Source organism: Botryllus schlosseri, chromosome 14, assembly GCF_051294905.1.
Source record: "Botryllus schlosseri isolate E-star chromosome 14, Bs_hap1, whole genome shotgun sequence".
Taxonomy (NCBI): Eukaryota; Metazoa; Chordata; class Ascidiacea; order Stolidobranchia; family Styelidae; genus Botryllus; species Botryllus schlosseri.
The window spans coordinates 8,042,626-8,065,070 of record NC_137249.1 but is presented as its reverse complement, the minus strand read 5'-3'; the positions used below and the strand labels follow the sequence as shown (position 1 = coordinate 8,065,070).

The 22,445-nt window shown below is 40.1% G+C and overlaps 1 protein-coding gene and 1 long non-coding RNA gene across 2 annotated transcripts in view; both read left to right on the top strand.

The window, feature by feature from the left end:
- Positions 1-22,445, top strand: part of LOC145455118 (replication factor C subunit 3-like) — a 120,857-nt gene that overhangs the window by 74,358 nt on the left and 24,054 nt on the right. The window lies entirely within an intron of this gene.
- LOC145454943 (uncharacterized) lies at positions 4,188-6,104 on the top strand. The gene is made up of 2 exons (XR_013920254.1): positions 4,188-4,941; positions 5,011-6,104. It is a non-coding gene; the product is annotated as an uncharacterized LOC145454943 (long non-coding RNA).

Below are 22,445 nucleotides of genomic sequence, written 5' to 3'. Positions count from 1 at the left end.
ACTGACGATTTTTCAGTATCATAAAGGGGGCATGTTTAAAAAAGTTTGAGAACGACTGGATTAGGGCTTCCCAACAAGATCAAGTTTTACGTGCAGATGGTCTTTCAGCTAGTAACGTATCGCGCTGGTCCCAATATCGATTCCTTAGTCGCCGAAAATCATTTCCAGGTATCGTACACAGCTCACAGTTCAAAATAAGATAAAATTGATGATTATGGTTTTTTGTTGTATTTGTATTCATTTATTAAAATAATATTTCTTTCGTTGTACTGAAGTAAATTTTAAGAACGTGGCTGCCTATTTTACATCGATATCGAATTCATGCGGCCCGCGGCCTCTACGAAATTTGAAAAGTGGCCCGCGACCCGTTTTGAGTTGGCGACCCCTGCTCTAGCTAGATATAGTCGATCAGTTTAATCGGCACCCGGTTCAGAATCACTGTGACGCAGGCGATGGCCGATAGCGCATTAGATAACCAATTCATGTATTGCTTCACTGCGCTACTGGATTTTCCCATTTATTGGCGTTTAGGGGGTTGTAGTGCCCCTATCTTATTAGTATTTAGACTTTCGTAATCGGTATGACAATAAAATTCGATTGATACCAACTATTAAGGATTTGTACCAACAATAAACTTGCTACTCAACGAGTGAGCCTACTCCTTGTTGCAAGTCGCCGTCTCGGCTAATTTATTGCGGTTGCATCTACCACCATTTCAACCAATTACGTCAATAACATTGAACACCTGAAGACACTTGCTGGCTGAAGAAAATCGGTGTACGTACACACACGCATCTGGATTCTGTGAATTTACTGGCAAGAGGTACATGCCCAGGCCATGTCGTATCAGATTTGTTCATATTAAATCGCGACATATTGCAGGTGCAAAATGTTCGTTATTGGTCATTCATGAATGTCAGACTGTCAGTACATAAATACTAATGAAACTTGTTTTGAAAGGGTCCTGTCACTAGAAAATGGATGATGGGAACCACTGGATTTGGATGTCATTTACATCTAGTTATCAAGAATGCAAAGTTTTACGGAATCATAGCATCAACAGCACCCTAAGACTGGATTAAACAGTATAGGCTACTATACAGAAAGAAATGCGTCTCGAGATCTTTGATTAGAATCAACTTGAGAATGACATTAAACCTGGTACTGACAATTCGATCGACGCCGTGAACTATCTGAATTTTACGCCACAATTGCTTGTCAAAGGGAAGAGAGAGCGGCGAGATCAAAGTAATTAATTACCCGCGTCGTTGTTGAAACACACGGCGCCGAAATGGCGGTGCTGATTGGTTCGACCGCATATGATGAATACGCCAAGTTGCGAGGAGGGAATATGTTTCGCCAAGAATTAGACTGGAGTAATTAGTGGGATACATCCGTCGAAAATGTCAAATTTCAATTCGATTCTAATGAGATATATGTAGAGTCCGGAGCGTAATTCTTTTTGAAATGGATTCTACTAGTCTGGCCGCTTCTATCGAGACCAAAATCATTATTCAAGTCGAGGTCCCAAGGGTCGAACTGGGGCCCTAATTGTATCCGGATTACCGAAATTTCGAAAATGTCAAATTTCAATTCGATTCTAATGAGATATATGTAGAGTCCGGAGCGTAATTCTTTTTGAAATGGATTCTACTAGTCTGGCCGCTTCTATCGAGACCAAAATCATTATTCAAGTCGAGGTCCCAAGGGTCGAACTGGGGCCCTAATTGTGTCCGGATTACCGAAATTTCGAAAATGTCAAATTTCAATTCGATTCTAATGAGATATATGTAGCGTCCGGAGCGTAGTTCTTTTTGAAATGGATTCTACTAGTCCGGCCTCTTCTATCGAGACCAAAATCATTATTCAAGTCGAGGTCCCAAGGGTCGAACTGGGGCCCTAATTGTGTCCGGATTACCGAAAATGTCAAATTTCAATTCGATTCTAATGAGATATATGTAGAGTCCGGAGCGTAATTCTTTTTGAAATGGATTCTACTAGTCTGGCCGTTTCTATCGAGACCAAAATCATTATTCAAGTCGAGGTCCCAAGGGTCGAACTGGGGCCCTAATTGTGTCCGGATTACCGAAATTTCGAAAATGACAAATTTCAATTCGATTCTAATGAGATATATGTAGAGTCCGAAGCCTAATTCGTTTTGAAATGGATTCTACTAGTCTGGCCGCTTCTATCGAGACCAAAATCATTATTCAAGTCGAGGTCCCAAGGGTCGAACTGGGGCCCTAATTGTGTCCGGATTACCGAAATTTCGAAAATGACAAATTTCAATTCGATTCTAATGAGATATATGTAGAGTCCGAAGCCTAATTCGTTTTGAAATGGATTCTACTAGTCTGGCCGCTTCTATCGAGACCAAAATCATTATTCAAGTCGAGGTCCCAAGGGTCGAACTGGGGCCCTAATTGTGTCCGGATTACCGAAATTTCGAAAATGTCCGATTTCAATTCGATTCTAATGAGATATATGTAGAGTCCGAAGCCTAATTCGTTTTGAAATGGATTCTACTAGTCTGGCCGCTTCTATCGAGACCAAAATCATTATTCAAGTCGAGGTCCCAAGGGTCGAACTGGGGCCCTAATTGTGTCCGGATTACCGAAAATGTCAAATTTCAATTCGATTCTAATGAGATATATGTACAGTCCGGAGCGTAATTCTTTTTGAAATGGATTCTACTAGTCTGGCCGCTTCTATCGAGACCAAAATCATTATTCAAGTCGAGGTCCCAAGGGTCGAACTGGGGCCCTAATTGTGTCCGGATTACCGAAAATGTCAAATTTCAATTCGATTCTAATGAGATATATGTAGAGTCCGGAGCGTAATTCTTTTTGAAATGGATTCTACTAGTCTGGCCGTTTCTATCGAGACCAAAATCATTATTCAAGTCGAGGTCCCAAGGATCGAACTGGGGCCCTAATTGTGTCCGGATTACCGAAATTTCGAAACTGACAAATTTCAATTCGATTCTAATGAGATATATGTAGAGTCCGGAGCGTAATTCTATTTGAAATGGATTCTACTAGTCTGGCCGCTTCTATCGAGACCAAAATCATTATTCAAGTCGAGGTCCCAAGGGTCGAACTGGGGCCCTAATTGTGTCCGGATTACCGAAATTTCGAAAATGTCCGATTTCAATTCGATTCTAATGAGATATATGTAGAGTCCGGAGCCCAATTCGTTTTGAAATGGATTCTACTAGTCTGGCCGCTTCTATCGAGACCAAAATCAATATTCAAGTCGAGGTCCCAAGGGTCGAACTGGGGCCCTAATTGTGTCCGGATTACCGAAATTTCGAAAATGTCAAATTTCAATTCGATTCTAATGAGATATATGTAGAGTCCGGAGCGTAATTCTTTTTGAAATGGATTCTACTAGTCTGGCCGCTTCTATCGAGACCAAAATCATTACTCAAGTCGAGGTCCCAAGGGTCGAACTGGGGCCCTAATTGTGTCCGGATTACCGAAATTTCGAAAATGTCAAATTTCAATTCGATTCTAATGAGATATATGTAGAGTCCGGAGCGTAATTCTTTTTGAAATGGATTTTACTAGTCTGGCCGCTTCTATCGAGACCAAAATCATTATTCAAGTCGAGGTCCCAAGGGTCGAACTGGGTCCCTAATTGTGTCCGGATTACCGAAATTTCGAAAATGTCCGATTTCAATTCGATTCTAATGAGATGTATGTAGAGTCCGGAGCCTAAATCTTTTAAAAAAGTGTTCTACTATTCGTCGTGATCATATATTCGAGAAAATGATGATTCTTCGTAGCAGCCGCCGGTGTCAAATCATTCCCGCACTCTTCGAAATATATTTATACCCAAGGATTGTCGATAGACATGGTCTGTTGAGCATTTCGCACGATTTGAGCACCGACACATTTCTTACGATTCAACTGCAAAATATTCAGTCAAACGGCTGTGTAGTAGGTATCTCTTCGTCTTCTTAAAATTGTTTTTTCGTCATAATACCTGGAAATACACCCGAAAACGGTCGTTTACGTGCATTTGTCATTGAACACATCACCAAGAAACAGTATGGCAAGAGGTTCCTGAATATGCCGATGTAATTTCCAAAGCACAAAATGTAATGACACCCGAGTATATTTTCATGATTCACACAATCACCGATTTTCGCCAAAAATTCTAATAGAATCACAGTGGTGTTGACTGTGGTGGAGTGCTGCTATCACATTTGCTGGCAGATATTTCACTGTTTTCTCGTTTGTTGGTTGATTGTAAACAAGTTTTGCGAGCATGGTGAGACAGTACTACATACTAAGGTCTAATCAAACTTCCGCCAATGCGCAATGTTCAGGTACTAACTAGCTGTTTATGTTTTTGCATTTGTATATGAGCGGAAAAAGCTTGAAAAATTATGACTGATTCAGATACTTATATGAGTGATCTTATTGCTGGTGGGTGGCCAACCTTAGAAGTCGATGAGACCCATTCTAATAGAAAGCAACCAGGCTACTATATAACTCTTTCCCGGGTCAGGGGAATGGAACCTCTTCGCTTCTCTTAAATCATCATTGAAAAGGGAAATTGGCATTTCGAAGAACAAAGTGCATGAGTGAAATAATGCAGCAATAATACTGGTGTCCGGTAGTCAGCATGATGTTCCGTTTGATGTAAGTTATTTTTCAAGCAATATAAAACCCCTCTGTAAAAATCTTACACTGGAATATATTTGCACAGATTTTACATGTAGGCCTACACTAGGGTTGTTCAAAATTCGGAAAATGTTTGGAATACTGCGTATCCATGACTTCTTGTGTGTAGATTATTGTTGAAAAACGATATTGGGCCTGAAAGAAGCTCGCAGGAAAGCCGGCAAGATTTGTCTAAATGTGTACATTGTACACACACGTGTTAGTTGAGAAGTTACTTGTTACCATAATGACTATTTATTTTGATCCAATGGTATGTTTGACTGGCAAAACTGACAAAACGAGTTTCGTATCTAATGTCTTATAATGTATTTGTTGACAGGGCGTTTATTGAACAATTCCAACCTTGAATTTACCAGAAAAGAGTGCTCGTATGAAACACGCAGACACCACCTCCAACTGGGAGCAAGTAAGAACGGGCTGCATACTACAAGAAGTTGGAGGATATTGAAAAATGAGCAATTTGTTCCCAGTCTGGAACTGGCATCGGATCGATTGATGCGGGAAAACCACTATTGCTAGAATAATCTGTGTTTGCCAGGGAATCACATCTGTGACAATTATAGTTCAAAATATGCTGGTATTATCACGCACTAAAGGAATGTCATATGTAGGCTCAGGGGAAATGCTTACAGTTCCTCCCCCGTGTGTGGACATACTGACATTTATTGAAGGTTTTAGTATTCAATTCATCGTTATCTCCTCCTGGCTCTTTTAACCTTGATATCATATACAGTTACAGAAAATGTTCCCCTTCCTACCAATGATTCGGGCAAGAGCAAGCTAACATCTAAACAAGGCAGGATATTTCATCACGAGTAAAGGCATCATTCAGGTCGTAATTGGCCACTTTTGAGCTAACGAAAGCGAGTGTACTATTGCATTTTTGAAGGAAATTTTCCCAAGTTGAAGATGACAAAAATTGATATCTAGCACTGTTATTGCTTAAAAGATCACACATAAACTGTTTTTGTTGTCCACATTGTTACTTTTGCATCGATCTATTTCTGTACGTTATGCTATGATGAATTAGATAATCCCAACCAACTGCAACCAAATTTATAAAGAATATCTGACACTGTTAATGCAGGGTGTGATCAGACTAGTTGACCCTACCCAGAGTCATATCGATTACACCCTGTCCTACACCGTTAAGTATCTTGTTATAATTTCATGCGCCAATGTTATTTTCGTTTCGGTTGGACGAATCAATAAATATTTCTCTCTCTCTGTACCGTTGCATATTAATGTTTGTTTTTCAAATGCATGCATCATTTCGTTTATATACGCATGAATTAGGGATTTGAAAATTCAATACTGCATTCGTAAATGTTACATCTGTGAAGTATATGTATCTTGTGTTATCATTCCTCATTTCTTTGCATAACATGATGGGATCCTGAAAGTCGACCTGGATTTTGTGGAATGATCATGGATAGGCGACGTTTTGTCAGAGAAGATAGATGTATACAGCGTTGCTACTGAAGTATTGCTGCAATGATTTACTCACGTTCAAATAGAAGTAGCGAAAATAGAAATCTGTGATGTACGCAGTTAGTTGGAAATAATCACTTTTGAAATTGGAGGGTGAAGCTTTTATGACTACCACAAAATGACCATCCAATGAATATGTGGGTGCTATTTTCAAATATATTCAAAACCCAGGGATATCTAGATAACCCTGGCAAAAACCAAGTTGTGATGCTGTTGTTTGGTGAGTGGTATGGAAGCACAGCAATTACCCGAGGAAGTAGGCAAACCTACCCGAGTACTCAGAAAAACTAGAATTACTTCTCTAAAAACTACCTCCACTTGATATTTATTTATATGTGATGTTATTGATGTACCGATATGATGGAAAAGTGACACCTCAATTTGGAATGAAGGTTGTGTCACTTGCAACAGTGGTTGAACGTCCGCCACGTTGGCCGTCACAAGGTTACTGCGTTGTGATTGCGTAATGCGTATAACCGTGAGTCGTCAATGTGTGAATTGGATTTGCAATACATGCATGACGCGCGAAATTCAACCTAACTTGACCGCGTTTATATGGCAGTAGTCCGCTAGCTTAATCAGAAAAAAATCCCAGCCGCGAGTAAGAAATGCGTTTCTAAAACTATTCAACACGTTAACGTAGTATTTCACTGATAAATATACCCAATGTATCATATATCATTGCTAGTTCCACAAAGAAGTATTGCTGAGGAAGCTTTTGTTTACAGCACAACTGTGTATGCGATGAAGCGTGACCCGGTACACGCTGAATCGCAGAGCCCACGGTAGTTTCCAATCATTGTATATATATCATTGATCCATTGGGCCATAGAACTATAGATGCTGGTGACGTCATATTTTGTGTTACGATTGTTGATATACGCTGTTCTTTCGAATTCTCTACTAGTTGCTGACGATTACCCCTGACGAGTGTCAGCAGAAAATATTCGGGTTCATTTTAATATGAATATACTATTCAATTGTATATTGAAGTTCTGTACCTCAAAGAAGCTGTTCAACTATAGATAACTAGCCTACGGATAGATACACAACACCCGTCGTCACGCTTGCTTGCCCAGAGATCATTTCTGCTCAGCGATCTGAACGCAATCCCATAGCTGACGACCCGAGCGATCAAATTAAGAAAATTTGATCTTATTTGAAAGCTACTGTCGCGCTGATTCTGAAAATATACATTAAAATTTCACCAAGGCAATGGAACTACTCCAAAATAGCCTTCAAAGTCTGAATATCGATAGATAGATAGATAGATAGATAGATAGATAGATAGATAGATAGATAGATAGATAGATAGATAGATAGATAGATAGATAGATAGATAGATAGATAGATAGATAGATAGATAGATAGATAGATAGATAGATAGATAGATAGATAGATAGATAGATAGATAGATAGATAGATAGATAGATAGATAGATAGATAGATAGATAGATAGATAGATAGATAGATAGATAGATAGATAGATAGATAGATAGATAGATAGATAGATAGATAGATAGATAGATAGATAGATAGATAGATAGATAGATAGATAGATAGATAGATAGATAGATAGATAGATAGATAGATAGATAGATAGATAGATAGATAGATAGATAGATAGATAGATAGCGTAGCGTAGTGGTAGATAGCGTAGTGACAACGATAAGTGCCTACTAAGCCGGTGGACCGGGTTTGATTCCCATCGGAGGTTCATCTGGGCTCCTCTTCCCGCGCTGTCGCCTTACGGCGACAAAAAAGCCCAGAAAAAAGACCCGAAGAAAGAAAGCACTCACAAGGAATGGAAAGAACTAGTAGAAAAGACCGCGGCTTCAAAAAAGATCAATATCGAAAAGAACTGGGACATCGGGCACTCTAGGCCGAGGAGGATGTTAGAGTAAAGGATCGCTACTGATGCGTGTCGTTCGGCATCCTCCTATCTGTTCATTACATCGCATTGTGTCTTATCGCATTGTACATTGTGTGTAACTTGTTCAGATGAAAATTATAACCCAATAATTGTTGTTGTTGTTGTTATCCGCATTGTTCTAAACAATCGCAACGACGCTGCACAATGAACATAACAATGGCCCTTGCGTGCTTGCGATTGTTCAGAACGATGACGATTTTCAGAGTTCGAGGTGTATTTTCAGGGACTTCCGTTGCCCGGACCAGATTTTAATGTATAGTTTCGAAATCAGTGCGACTATCAGTGCGACACCCTCTATAGTGCGACAGTAGCTTTCAAATAAAATCAACTTTATTTAATTTGAGCGCTCGGGTCGTCACCAGAGATGGGCGGATTCCAAAATTTCGGGATCCGAATCTATCCGGATCCGACTGGCAATTGGAAATTCAGAGTCCGAAAATATCCGGCTGGTGAATGTCCGGTTTGGAATCCGAAAAAATCCTGCCAGAACAATGCTAATTAATCATATTGCAGCAAAAAATCCGGCTAAAATCCGACCGTCACCCCAAATTCAAAATCCGGATCCAGTCCGGCCAGGTAAAAAATCATTGGAATCCTGCTCCGGCTCCGGCTCCTGAACCGGACTGTGGCCATCTCTGGTCGTCACCAGAGATGAGCGGATTTGAAATTTCTATGTCCTAATCCAATCCTAATCCGAAACTTCAAATCCAAATCCAAATCCTAATCCATAACTTTTTCATATTCAAGTCCATGTTCAATCCTAATCCGATTCCAACTGGAAATTCAAAAAAAATACTAATTTATGCAATGGAGGGATTCGAAAATTTTCTTTCACAACCAACGATTCTCTTGATTCAAGATAACTTAGTAACCATAAGTACATTATTACCTGATCTGAATAAAGTTTGTCGCCATTCGCCACACGACATTTCAATCTCCCAGAAAAAAGGTAAATCCAATCCAAATCCTAATCCGTTCTGAAAAAAATGTCTAATCCAAATCCAATCCAAATCCGACAAAATTTCACAAATCCTGTTTTTTCAAAACCTAATCCTAACCCATGCTCATCTCTGGTCGTCACCTATGGGCTATGGGACTAGCAATTATGGGGTGTCTTTAATTTGTACATGTCGCCAATGTCACCAATGTCGCCAATGTCGACGTGTATCTATTTTGTCAATGTCGCCAATGTCACCAATGTCGCCAATGTCGCCAATGTCACCAATGCCGACAATGCCGCCATTGCCGACAATTCCGACATTGCCGACGATGCCGCTCGAAACTAGCGTACTGTAATGACAGGATTTTTGGTGATTGGACTTGAATCAATCTTGGTATTGACTTGACCTGTACTCGAATGACGTGGACCAAGTCATGACTCCAGACTGCATAGGATATAACTTTTCGACCAGACGACTCCAATTCTGAAGCCATGAAATTCATCACTCGGCTACTCAAGTACTTCGACCATCTAGCTACATACTACGCGATTCTTGACGGGAAGACCTGAAGATTGCATGGCCACAAACGCAAATTATTTATAAATAATCATATTATTTACATTTTTAGGCCTACGTTGAATTGAATAAACCTCGAAATCTTTATACATTCCAGTGTAAGATTCGCGATGAAAATACACGACCGGGCGTAGGTACGCTGGCAAAAAGTACACTATCTCGTTCGGTTACGAGTTCGAGTCCGACCGAGGTTGGCTCCGGAATTCCTACCTAAGTGTTGCAGGTTTATCTAGACTCCTCGCTATTCCTACCTAATGTGTTGGAGGTTTATCTAGGCTCCTCCTCGCCATGTCATTCGTGTAAACAGGGATGGCCAACCAGCGGCCCTAGTTTCGGCCCCCGAGCGGCATCTGCGACAATGTCGTAATTGTCGGCAATGGCGGCATTGTCGGCAATGTCGGCATTGGTGACATTGGCGACATTGGTGACATAGAGAAAATAGATACACCTCGACATTGGTGACATTGGTGACATTGGCGCCATTGGCGACATGCACAAATTAAAGACACCCGCAATTATGGTGCGCTCAGATTGCTGAGTCTTGTGATGTTTTGAAACGATGAAAATATTAATAAACCTGATTGATTGAGCAGTCATTTCCTATGGGCAAGCAAGCATGATGACGGGTGTAACGTATCTAATCAGAGATGAGCATGGATTAGGATTAGGATTTGAAAAAACCGGATTTGTGAGATTTTGTCGGATTTAGATTGGATAAGGATTAGGGATTTTTTTCTGAACGGATTCATCATCATCATCATTCGGTTTATTAGCAATTTTATCAGTTCACTACACCACAAAAATGCGATACAATGAAAAGACAGGAAGATGTCGATTGTCGACGCGACTTGGAGTAGTCTATGGAATCGGACACCCACCTTGGTCTAGGCCAGAGGTCTCAAACACGAGGCCCGCGGGCCGCATGCGGCCCGCGAGACCATTTTGTGCGGCCCGCGACGGCATTTTGGAATTTCAAGTATTCAACAATATATATTTATGTGCCATATATCTTTTTTAGAACTTAAAATTCACGCTAAAACTAATGTAACAATCACTTAAATCCAGAGGTGGTCAGTAACGAAGTACTTCTACTTTTTCGAAGTACTCAAGTAGTTTTCCTCTACTTCTGGTACTTACTCAAGTAGATCTGATTTTCGCCACTTTTACTTCTACTTCTTAATATTTTGTGATCTACTTACTTACTTTTCGCTATTTTCAGTTTGTCAAGTAGAAGTAGTTCAATCTTCCAATTAGGAAGATAGCCTGATGAATTTCGGAGCTGTTTTCACGGAGTATTAACATCTAATTTTCATAAAAGTGTAGTAAAGTACAGAATTTTCGTCGCGCTTCGCGCGCAGTTGATACGGAGTGACCAGTATTGTTTCACGAAAGTATCGGTGAATATAATTTAGGTGGAGGGTTGGCGTGGTTCCGTTCACACCACATTGTCGCCCGTCACTCATATGAAATAATTCATCACAGTATATATGGCTCATCATAACGTTTGAAACTGATGTTTCGCAATCTAGCATTTTCTTGTCATATCGTGATCTAGCATATATGTCCATGGCGTGTCCTAATCTGGAAGAGTGTACTTTGACTTTTTTTAGTTTTAGAGCTGTTTTAGCATACCACCTTTGAAACTTTCTGGACTAAAAACATGAAATACATATTCTGCTTTTAGAAGTAGTATTTATATTTCACTTTCAATTCCCAGTTTCATATACTTTGAGTTATAATTAATATCAGTTCTTTTGTCCGAATAAGATACATGTTGAAGTATAAAAGCAAGTGCAGTAATGCCTTTAATTTCTGGAAATAAAGCTACACAATATGGCATTTTTACGGTCCACCATGTTTTTTATTAACGTTTACTAATCGCGCAAAGTGTTTACACCGTATCCTATACAACTTCTCCATATTGCTCTTCGAATAAACTATACGGGCCTTATAATATGGGAGATGGCGCCAGCCCATACCATGTTATTTTCCAAAACGTGTTGTTCGAGAAAACAGAGGATTAGTATCGCATTTCCTTATCAATACTATAATTTTCATCCCATGATGTGGACGAATGCGTATGCTATCGAAAATTGGATACCTGCTGGTATGCATCAATATGAATCAAGCTCGTCACCTATCACATAACTCAATTTGCACCTTTTTATAATCCATCCAATCAGGTTCGTTTTCACAACTACTTACTTACTTGAGTACTTTCAAAGTCAGTCAATTCTACTTCTACTTCAAGTAGTTTTTGGTTGCTCATGAAAGAAGTACTTCTACTTGTACTTGAGTAGATTTTTTCGTCGGTACTTCTACTTCTACTTGAGTAGCTTTCTTGACTACTTTGACCACCTCTGCTTAAATCTCAACAAACGTCACTGTCACATCACTTTTAAAAGCTACCATGCGGTAGAAGATCAGCGATTACGTTACATTTCTAGTTCATGATTATAAAACATGACCCGTTGATGATTGGTGACTGAAAATTGTGATTTGGTTTGATACGACCTTTTCATAAAACGACTCGATTTCGGACTGACTGGGTGATTAAATAAAAAGGACCCGAGTTGAGTCGGGTCAACCGTTAATCAGAGAAGCACTTGCGACTCGGAGCAGGGACTCGGTAATCCTACGGACACAACAATCTATGAAACGGTCATGGGGAGTAGTAATATATCGAAGGTCGTAGCTTGCGTTGCGTAGGGTAAATAGCTATCTAATCAGGTCAGTATGGCAACCATCGGTATTCTCATATAGTTGGTTACATGCTGGGTGTTGGGGAAGCGAGTGACGCAGTTGGTTGAACACTGCAGTCACGGCACCAATGGTTACTGGTTCGAGTCTCGGCTCTGCCATGCTTTTATGTGTCGGGGGTTTATCTGGGCTCCTCATCGCCGATCCCGCCGTAAATACAGCGCCTTGAAAAGCCCAGAGAAAGGGAGAGCCGAACTCCTGAAAGATGGCATGAAAGGACTAAGTTGCGAGCGCATGAAAATCGAGCGAGACTGATGGTGGAAGAGTGCGTGCATGGAAGTCGTCCGTAATACGAAGAAAAGACCGTAAAAATACAGTTGACATTACTGAAATTGATGTACTGGGCGCAAATGACCTTATAGGCGATAAGCGCCAATGTTGTGCGAATAAAACAAACAAACAAAGATGCTGGGTGTTGTTTGTTCTCTTTATCCGTGTTATTATCGGTGGCGGGTAAGCTAGTACGCTCTACAGCTGTAACACCAATGAATTCTTTGCCGATTGGACATTTCTATTACAGGGGTTCTTTAACCAGGATCCGTAAACCCCATCGGGGTACGAAGCACCACATCGTCGATGCGTTGTGAAATTAGGCCTATATGCTGTGGACTATTTTCTTGGTCAATTTATTCAACTGGAAAATAGTCTTCGCGCTACGCACGATTTTATGTGAATGGGTACCATCAGAAATTGTGTTGAAAATGGTCATGGGCTACGAGAAATCTTATTGGAAGCAAAAGGGTTAAAAAGGTTAAGAAGCAATGCTATTACTATATAGCTATTACTATAACCCATATATGGCTATATATTGATTATATTCAGGTTGTCATTGATATGTTCCAATAATAATCGAAGGCAAAATCTAACGCTGATTTAATTTGACTTTGGCGATGACAGTAACAATAGCCCATAGGCTACTTATCACGACTATATCAAACCAGGATTAGGCTGCATCGCTCAACTGCTCTGATATCAGATCAATCTTCAGTAGATTTTAAAATATTCTACAAAAAATTGTGGCACGCCAAAGGTCCACTAGCTGCAATATTATAACCCGACAGTTTTACGATGTCATGATACATCCTCTCGCATGATGTCTATAACTCATTCATTACGAAATCATGCCCGACACAGAAACAATTTTATTTGAAAATATGATTATTTCCGCGTCAAGCGTGAATAGTACAATAGCAAATTGTATTTCCACGATGTGTGTGGAATGCCTGTCTGCAAGGTCCCGTCAAATAAGGCCTGGAAATCATTCCTATCCCTATTATTGATGCTGCGGCCCGCGACGTCATCAAAAACTAGGAAATTGGCCCGCGAGCATGTTTGAGTTTGAGACCTCTGGTCCAGGCGATGTAAAGAGGAGGCACGCACTGCACACTGAATGAAAGTAAAGAAGATAATATAGAAAAAACGACAAGAAATAGGGCGGCATGTCATGGAAAGCCAGATCGATGGGTCAGTCGTGGTCCGGTAATCTTGAGGATGGACTGTATTTATCTAGTAGTAATTACCTGTATTTCGACGTGAATGTGGACTGGACATGCACGTCGACTGTCGGATGGCCGGCGGGATACTGTTCCACACATCAGGTCCGGCATATTTGATAGAGCGATGATCTTTTCGGTCGATCATATGATATTTGGACGACGTGGACGCGCGTGTGTTGAACTTGTGCGCTTTTGATTCCGAGGTAAAGAAATCATTGAAATATTCGGGGCAACGACCGCCGTGGAACTGATACATAAACTTGGCGATTTCTAGTTTCGGCATAACTTCTATGTTTAGGACGCCGAATCTCTTCAGCAGCGACTTGTTGGATGGGCAGCCAGGCCCCTTTGGGGCCCTAGCTATATCTTAATCGAGAAACTACTTATAATAGTCCTACCATAGCAATTTACAGCGTAGCTGCGCTGTAAATTGCTATGGTCCTACTATTCTAGATTTATCACATTTTGTATTTTCATGTTCATGGTGAATCATTTTTTATTTCCGTTTATATGAAAATCGTGCTACGATGATAGCAGTGACCGCAAACTAAACGATCACAGCTTACGCTTCCGTAGCAGTAGGAGCAGAAGATTAATCTAAATAGCATTGTGTCTCTGCTTCTTAGACGGCTAAATGCTTAGGCCTACGTTGCGCAGTGCTCACATTTACCAACCCTCTTGTATGATTTAAATCGAACAAATATAGGTTGTGCGTTTACATTCTTACGGATGTGTAGATGGGTATTGGGTAGTGTAGGCAATTGTACCATATCAATTTGTTTCAACTTCTCGAAGCTTCGTATTAGGTCCTATATATTGGCTGATAATATCTGACTGTAGCATGGAGCCGTACAGTTACTCACGTATTTTATTAGCAGTTCTACGCGTTCGTGAGAGAGACAACGTCTTTTTGGACGTATATTTAACTAGATATTCGTTATTCGATTCAAGATAAATGATCAATTAATCTGTCTTTCAATCAGCTAGCAAAATTTATTGACTTTGAATCATCACTCATACTTCGAAAATTCAATTTGACTTGAATTGTGACTTGACTCGTGACTTGACTTGCCTTGACTCGAGTCACCTCCAAAAAAACGAGTGACTTGACTTGACTCGAGTCACCTTTGAAAATCGATTGACTTGACTTGACTCGAGTCAAAATCTGCAATGACTCGAGATGACTCGTGACTCGAAGGTAGTAAGTTCATCCCAACACTAATTCCGAGGCTGCTATCTAAGGCTTGGCACAATGATTCGAGTACTCGAATCTGAATCGAGTATTAATTTTAATCATTCGAGTCGAGTAGTAAAAGACGATTTTTTTCGAGTACTGAAATTATACGCTCCTTGCAAGTGAAAGTTAATTTACAAACGAGAATTATATAGTTTTGGTACTATTTTCCGCTGAGGAAGCATAATAGAAACCTTGATTGGCCGTGTCACAGCTTACAAGACATAGTAAAAAGCTATGAACGTCCCTGGGAATAACACATCCCCGATGTCATGATCATCTGGGTGCCCATATTTCGGTAATCTGAAAATCTGATCTACTTAAGTAAGTACCAGAAGTAGAGGAAAACTACTTGAGTAGTTCGAAAAAGTAGAAGTAGTTCGTTACTGACCACCTCTGCTTATAATTAGGGCTGGGCACAATGATTCGAGTACTCGAATCTGAATCGAGTATAAATTTTAATGATTCGAGTCGAGTAGTAAAAGGCGATTTTTTCGAGTATTGAAATTATACGCTCTTCCTCACTGAAAGTTAATTTGTCAACGAGAATTGTAGTTTCGATACTAATTTTCACTGTTGAAACCTTGAAACTTTCATTGTCCGCATCGTAGCATACGAAACATAAAGTACAAAGCTACGAACGTTACTGGAAATAGAACATTTCCGAAGTCATGGTCATCCCACAATACTGTCACCAAGTGAAATGAAATCGGTATGGTCGAAAAATACCAAAGTATCTTTATTGTGATGGATAACAGGCATTATATTCTTTGTGGTGGCATAAAAGGTACCTATTTGAGCTTTGACATATTACATTCTGTTATGACGTCATAATGAGTGATACTCGATTACTCGACTCGACTCGAAGCATATTGCGTGATTCAGAATCGAGTCACTCAGGTACTCGATTTTGCCCAGCCCTACTTATAATATGGGAGAGGGCGCAATATACCATGATATTTTCTACAACTGGCTGTTCGAGTAAACAGAGGACTAGTATCGCATTTCGATATCAATACTATCATTTTCATTTCATGATACGGACGAATACTTGTATTGTTGAAAAATTGGATACCTTCCGTTATGCATCAATATGAATCACTCTCTGCACCTTTCGCATAGCTCAATTTGCTGCTTTTGGCAATCCATGCGAACGAATTACGATCGTTTAACAATTACTGACTACTTGAGTAGATTTGAAGTCAGTCAATTCTACTTCTACTTCAAGTAGTTTTAGGTGGCTCATGGAAGAAGTACTTCTACTCGTACTAGAGTAGATTTTTCCGTCGCTACTTCTACTTGAGTAGCTCTCTCGACTACTTTGACCACCTCTGATGGACGAAGATCCACCTAAAATGTGACTCTTCCATGGATCTGTCAATTTGTCGGAACTGATATTATCATCAACATCCCAAGTGTTGCGGCCAGACTAGTCATACTTTTTGGTTGGTCTTGCAAGTTCACAATCTGGGCAATCCATTTTTTTATAATATAACTAATTTCGATAATCACCTCGCGGGCCACTCAAACCTTCTTGCGGGCCACGAGCTGTCCGCCCCTGCTCTAGTTGGAACGAAATTGGGTATCGTGATCTGAAGCATGGGGTCTACTGCAAACGATGCCTCGGTATTACGACATTGCTCGGCTCGATTTGACTTGTTTATATTCCAATAACTCTTTTTCCGAAGTAGTAACCACTAGTGAACTTTCAAAATTCCTATAGTTGATCAACTTTGGTGGAGTAACTATTTTTTTTAAATATCATATTGACCACCCCAATCTCATAGGCAGAATCCGAGGGTGGTTTCAGCACATTAAAACGCAACGATACTTTTCTAAGAATCGGGATAGGCTCGATGCGTTAGATGTGCTCACGATTCTCAACACTGTCATACTGGTATTCCAGATTTCAACAAACTGTTTGTGACCACCACGAAGTCACATTTTCAAGTCGAAATACACTATTGTGACGTCACGACATGTGGCGTGACGTCACGACGATCAGGACACGTGAGAATCGGGACACATAACCATGGTCACACTTTAGTGTGTGCCACTTGAGCATAGTGACAAATGAGCATGCGTCACATGAGCTTGGCCAAATGATGCAGAACAGGGGTGTCAAACTCAAATTACCTCGAATCGCTCGCGGGCCACACGATTCAAGTGATTCCAAATTGTTACCTCATGCCCCTGCTTTTCACTTGAATACGTATATAAACAATATTACACCATATCACGGACCATAGGGGCTTTATTCGCGAAAAATGGAATTGATAAAATTACGATGATTGACCAGTTGCATACATTTATGCACCGCTAAAAAAATGGTGGTAACGTAGATATAAGTCGGCATATTTCTATGCTGCCTTACCTTTGCTTTAGTCGTAATTTGGAGTTAGCCATGTGTACGCATTGTGAGGAGTAGGCTATATACAAGAGATTCAACTGTAAACGCGGACGTTGGAATTTGTTCATTATTATTATATCGCGATTCGGATTTCTCTGGATAGTGCGGACCTTTTTGAGCTGGGAGTAACACGGCGGTACGACCACAGATATTTGAATGATATTTCTGCGTAACTAATATATTCTCTATGTAAACTAACGTTACCATACGTCCTCTTTTAAGAGGATTTTCTCCTCTTTTTTTACTTTTTTGAAAGTGTCATCGGAGGACACCCAAATGTCCTCTTTTTCGATAATTTCTCCTCTCTTTTGAAAATGTTAGTTAAATATAGATTAAAATTCGACTGAGATATAGGAAATGAGTACTTAAGCATCGTTCCGGCGGGTATTTCGGGAGTTTACCTTTTTTTAGTCAACCAACGAACAATTCAACAATTTTGTTTTAGTTAACCAACCACAAGATCAGGTAAAATTTTACCATTTTCCGGCTTTTACTGCAATTACTGAAAATTTTGAAAAACTGTCCTCTTTTCAGCTTTCCAAAATATGGTAACCCTACTCAAGTGTCACCATGCCAATGTGTCCCAAAGCTCATTGTCACCACGCTCATTGCTCATATGTCACCATACACAAGTGTCAACAAGCTGAAGTGTCCCAATGTTGATGTGTAACCATTAGGCTTGTTCGAAAATAACATTTTTTCCGGATCCCGGGGATTCACTGATTAAATTGTTAGATTGCCTGAAAAAGAAACGCTGTACACCAAATTAGGCTCAATTTCTACTAGTCAAAGCTGACGCAGAGCTATTGAAATTTTTCAATTCATTATAAAAATAATAGATTTCAAGTTTTACTGTCAACCCCTCCTATCTTTTCATTATATAGCAATCTTGTGGTGTTTTGATGATGACGAATTACTCCCCCATGTATCAGAGTATACGATGCTTGGGTTTGCCTATACTTACTCAGATTGTTTGTGGATATGGTTTAAGACTAAGAGGATAGTGATTGAAAGTAGAATGTAGATGGAGAATAGCTAGATTACATGCAGTTTACCGAAAATTTCGCGATTCTGTGCAACGTCCAGGTGTGTATCATCACAGATAGAGACAAGCTTCGAATTAGTCGCCGCAGGCGTTTTTGTCGCGATTTAAATATCCTTATTTTCGGCATGCAAAAATTTTGCTGGTATTAGAATGAATTAAGCCCTATATGTGTCAGCTGTTTGAGTTTACCGCATCAGCTAGCGGCGATTGCCCATCGAATTGGAACTGTACGAGTGTACGTACACTGTACAGTGTACACAGGTTTGTGTGGTCACATAGGTCTTTTATAGTGTTGCGACATATAGACCGGATGCGTCAGTACAAATTCTGAAATGAAAGTAGATCGACGTGACATTTTCTTTGAAGCGCGACTTCGGTTTTCATAATCGCTAATTCCAGAGGTGGTCAGTAACGAAGTACTTCTACTTTTTCGAAGTACTCAAGTAGTTTTCATCTACTTCTGGTACTTACTCAAGTAGATCTGAATTTCACTACTTCTACTTCATAATATTTTGTGATCTACTTACTTACTTTTAGCTATTTTCAGTTTGTCAAGTAGAAGTAGTTTATTCCTCCAATCAGGAAGACAGCCTGAGAAATTTCGGGGCTGTTTTCAAGGAGTATCGACATTTAATTTTCATAAAAGTTGAGTTAAGCCTAAAACTTGGTCACTCTTCGCGCCCAGTGACTGCGGAGTATCCAATATGATTCCGCGAAAGTATCGGTGAGTATAATTTAGGTAGCGGGTTGGCGTGGTTCCGTTCACACCGCATTGTCACCCTTCGCCATATCAAATATTTCATCACAGTATATATGGCTTATCATAATGTTTGAAACTCATGTTTCGCAATCTAGCATACTTATATCGTAATCTGGCTGTCCATGGCGTGTCCTAATCTGGAAAAGTGGACTCTGACTTTTCTTTAGTTTTAGAGCTGTTTTAGCATACCAACCTTCGAAACTTTCTGGACTAAAGACATTAAATACATGTTTCGTTTTTAGATTTAGATTTCACTTTCAATTCCCAGTACCATATATTTGATTTCTAATTATAATATCAGTTCTTTTGTCTGGATAACGTACATGTTGAAGTATAAAAGCAAAGCAAGTGTAGTAATGCCTTCAATTTCCAGAAATAAAGCTACACAATATGGCATTTTTACGGTCCATTATATTTTTTATTAACGTTTACTAATCGCACAATGTGTTTACACCGTATCCAACAAGCCATATCCGTATTGCTCTTCGACTAAACTACAGGCCTTATAATATAGGGGAGTGCGCAATACCATGATATCTTCTAAAACGTGCTGTTTGAGTAAACAGAGGATTAGTATCGCATTTCCACGTCATAATACTATCATTTTCATCCCATGATGTGGACGAATGCTTATACTTATGCTATCGAAAATTGGATACCTGCTGGTATGCATCAATATGAATCAAGCTCGTCACCTTTCGCATAGCTCAATTTGCAGCTTTGTACAATCCATGTGAACGAATTAGGATCGTATTCACAACTACTTACTTACTTGAGTACTTTTAAAGTCAGTCAATTCTACTTCTACTTCAAGTTGTTTTAGGTTGCTCATGGAAGAAGTACTTCTACTCGTACTTGAGTAGATTTTTTTCGTCGCTACTTCTACTTCTACTTGAGTAGCTTTCTTGACTACTTTGACCACCTCTGGCAAATTCGCAATTAGCGGAATTTAAAAGTAGCAACGTGTCACTTGGTATTGATAATATCAAAACAGCCAATGTATGAGAAGTGCACCGGTGAGGGTCGCGGTATTAGACCATGGTTCTCAACCTTTTGGATCTCTCGGCAGTTCGCGGCACCCTATGACCTTTTGGCATTCCGAGTACCATGGCTATAGGGAGAGTATAGAGTATTACGTTTTACTGATGCAACACCAAAGGGCTGCGGGTACGAGTCCGACTGGGGTCGACTCCAGAACCAGAATAGCTTCCTATGTTTCGAAAGGGCTCCTCCTCGCCATCCGATATGCGTAAAGTCGTGTTCTACAAAAAGTCTGGAATGACAGTTCGGTTATATTTCTATAGTTCGGTCATCGGTATGATGTAAAATGACCAAGATGTCGAAATACCACGGATGTTAAAAAAAATACATCATAGCAATTTACAACGTTGTAAATTGCTATGAATACAGGCTATCCTAAGTGCAAAATTTAACAAGATAATGATTTAAAAAGAATGTCGGTAATTAAATTACGTCATGTCCTTGTTCTATCTGGTTCTGATGGTGGTGACTAGAAAAATAGGTCAATACTTTCTGCCAGACCTCAACATCGCGACCAAATTGCCCGGGTGATCTTTATTTATCAGTTTCCTAAATGCGTCGATTTGATTCTAGACCAGGGGTTCTCAACCCGCGGCCCGCAGACGTATATTTTGTGGCCCGCGACATCTTTCATTATAAACGCAAGTACTAATGACACGGTATTGTTACAAATTAATTTAGATACTTAGCTCTTTTATCGCACCGTCTCTGTTTCGTTTGATTACTCATTCTTGAAGACAGTGGTTCTCAAACTGGAGAGCGCGCCCCCTTTGGTGCGGGAAGCATCTGAAGGGGGCGCGAAGCTGTGGTCAACTGAAAATAAATTTTGCGCTGGGCGCAATTTATCACCAATTCGTAGTCATTTATCTGTGTATAGTCCGAATTTCATATTTGAGAATTCTCTAGTCTACGCCCATAACCTTCCATGCCATCAAACTAACCGTTTGTATTGCTAGCATTCTGGTTGCATTTTGTTATATGACGATAAGGGGGCACGAAATTTTTCCCTATCAAAAAGGGGGGGCGTGACTAAAAAAAGTTGGAGAACCCCTGCTGCAATGTGTTCTCGTTTCTTGATATATGCTCGACTTCAGATTGTTATTGTTCTGAATCGTTATTCGGCTGGACTCTGGTTCAAGAGAATCCCTCTACGTAGTAGGCCTACACTTTCAAAGAGTGTTTGACTCACTGCGAACGGTTGTTGAGATTGCCGACAACGTTACAGACGCATCGTTTAAAATTGCTTCGAATATCGCTAAACCTACGAAATCTGATATAGAAGGTGTGATTTCAATAAAACCGTAACATAGTCTGCGAATATTTGCTGTTTCCCGAACTTAGCAGCAAGGACAACATCACCTGAAAAATTTCGAAGATACAGTCGTCTGACTCAATCGTGACCAGACGAGTAACATCAATATCAGACCATCTCTTATCGCATGTTCTGAAACACGTTGGAGCGTAGACTACTTCCCCACAGCCTTGGACGAATCCAGCGACATTGCATAACTAATTATCTGGTTGAATTTTATCAGAGTGGACACTGGACATATATGCAGAGAAATGCTGGCTGGGCAAACGTGGCAAAGCTGACTTTTGCAACTATTGGTACAGGGTCCCAGGCATGAACGGAAAGGAGGAGAGTTGATTGGTTTGCTCAGAAATGGCCCCAAACACCGGACTTCTTCTCATATCACTCAGAACTCAATGTCATAATGGCCTCTGTAGTTATCGCATTGGAACAGAGGGTTCGGCTCTCTGGTAGAAGGATTTGAAGCTGCATATACCGACTTGGCAACGAATGTAATGCACGCTCCATGAAGGGATTTACATGCGCCGTTAGAAGATACATATTCTCACAAGCAGCAGCTGCAAACTTACGAACGCTGTCCATTGATACTTTATATTTAATAGAAATGTACTAAATGCCTGTACACGACTGATAAATAGGCTACAATAGCCTAAATTTAATAGTAGCCCATAAATACAAGGTAACATTGTTCTGCGGCCCGCAGCGTCTTTTGCAGTTAAAATGCGGCCCGTTATACAAGGGAAGTTGAGAACCCC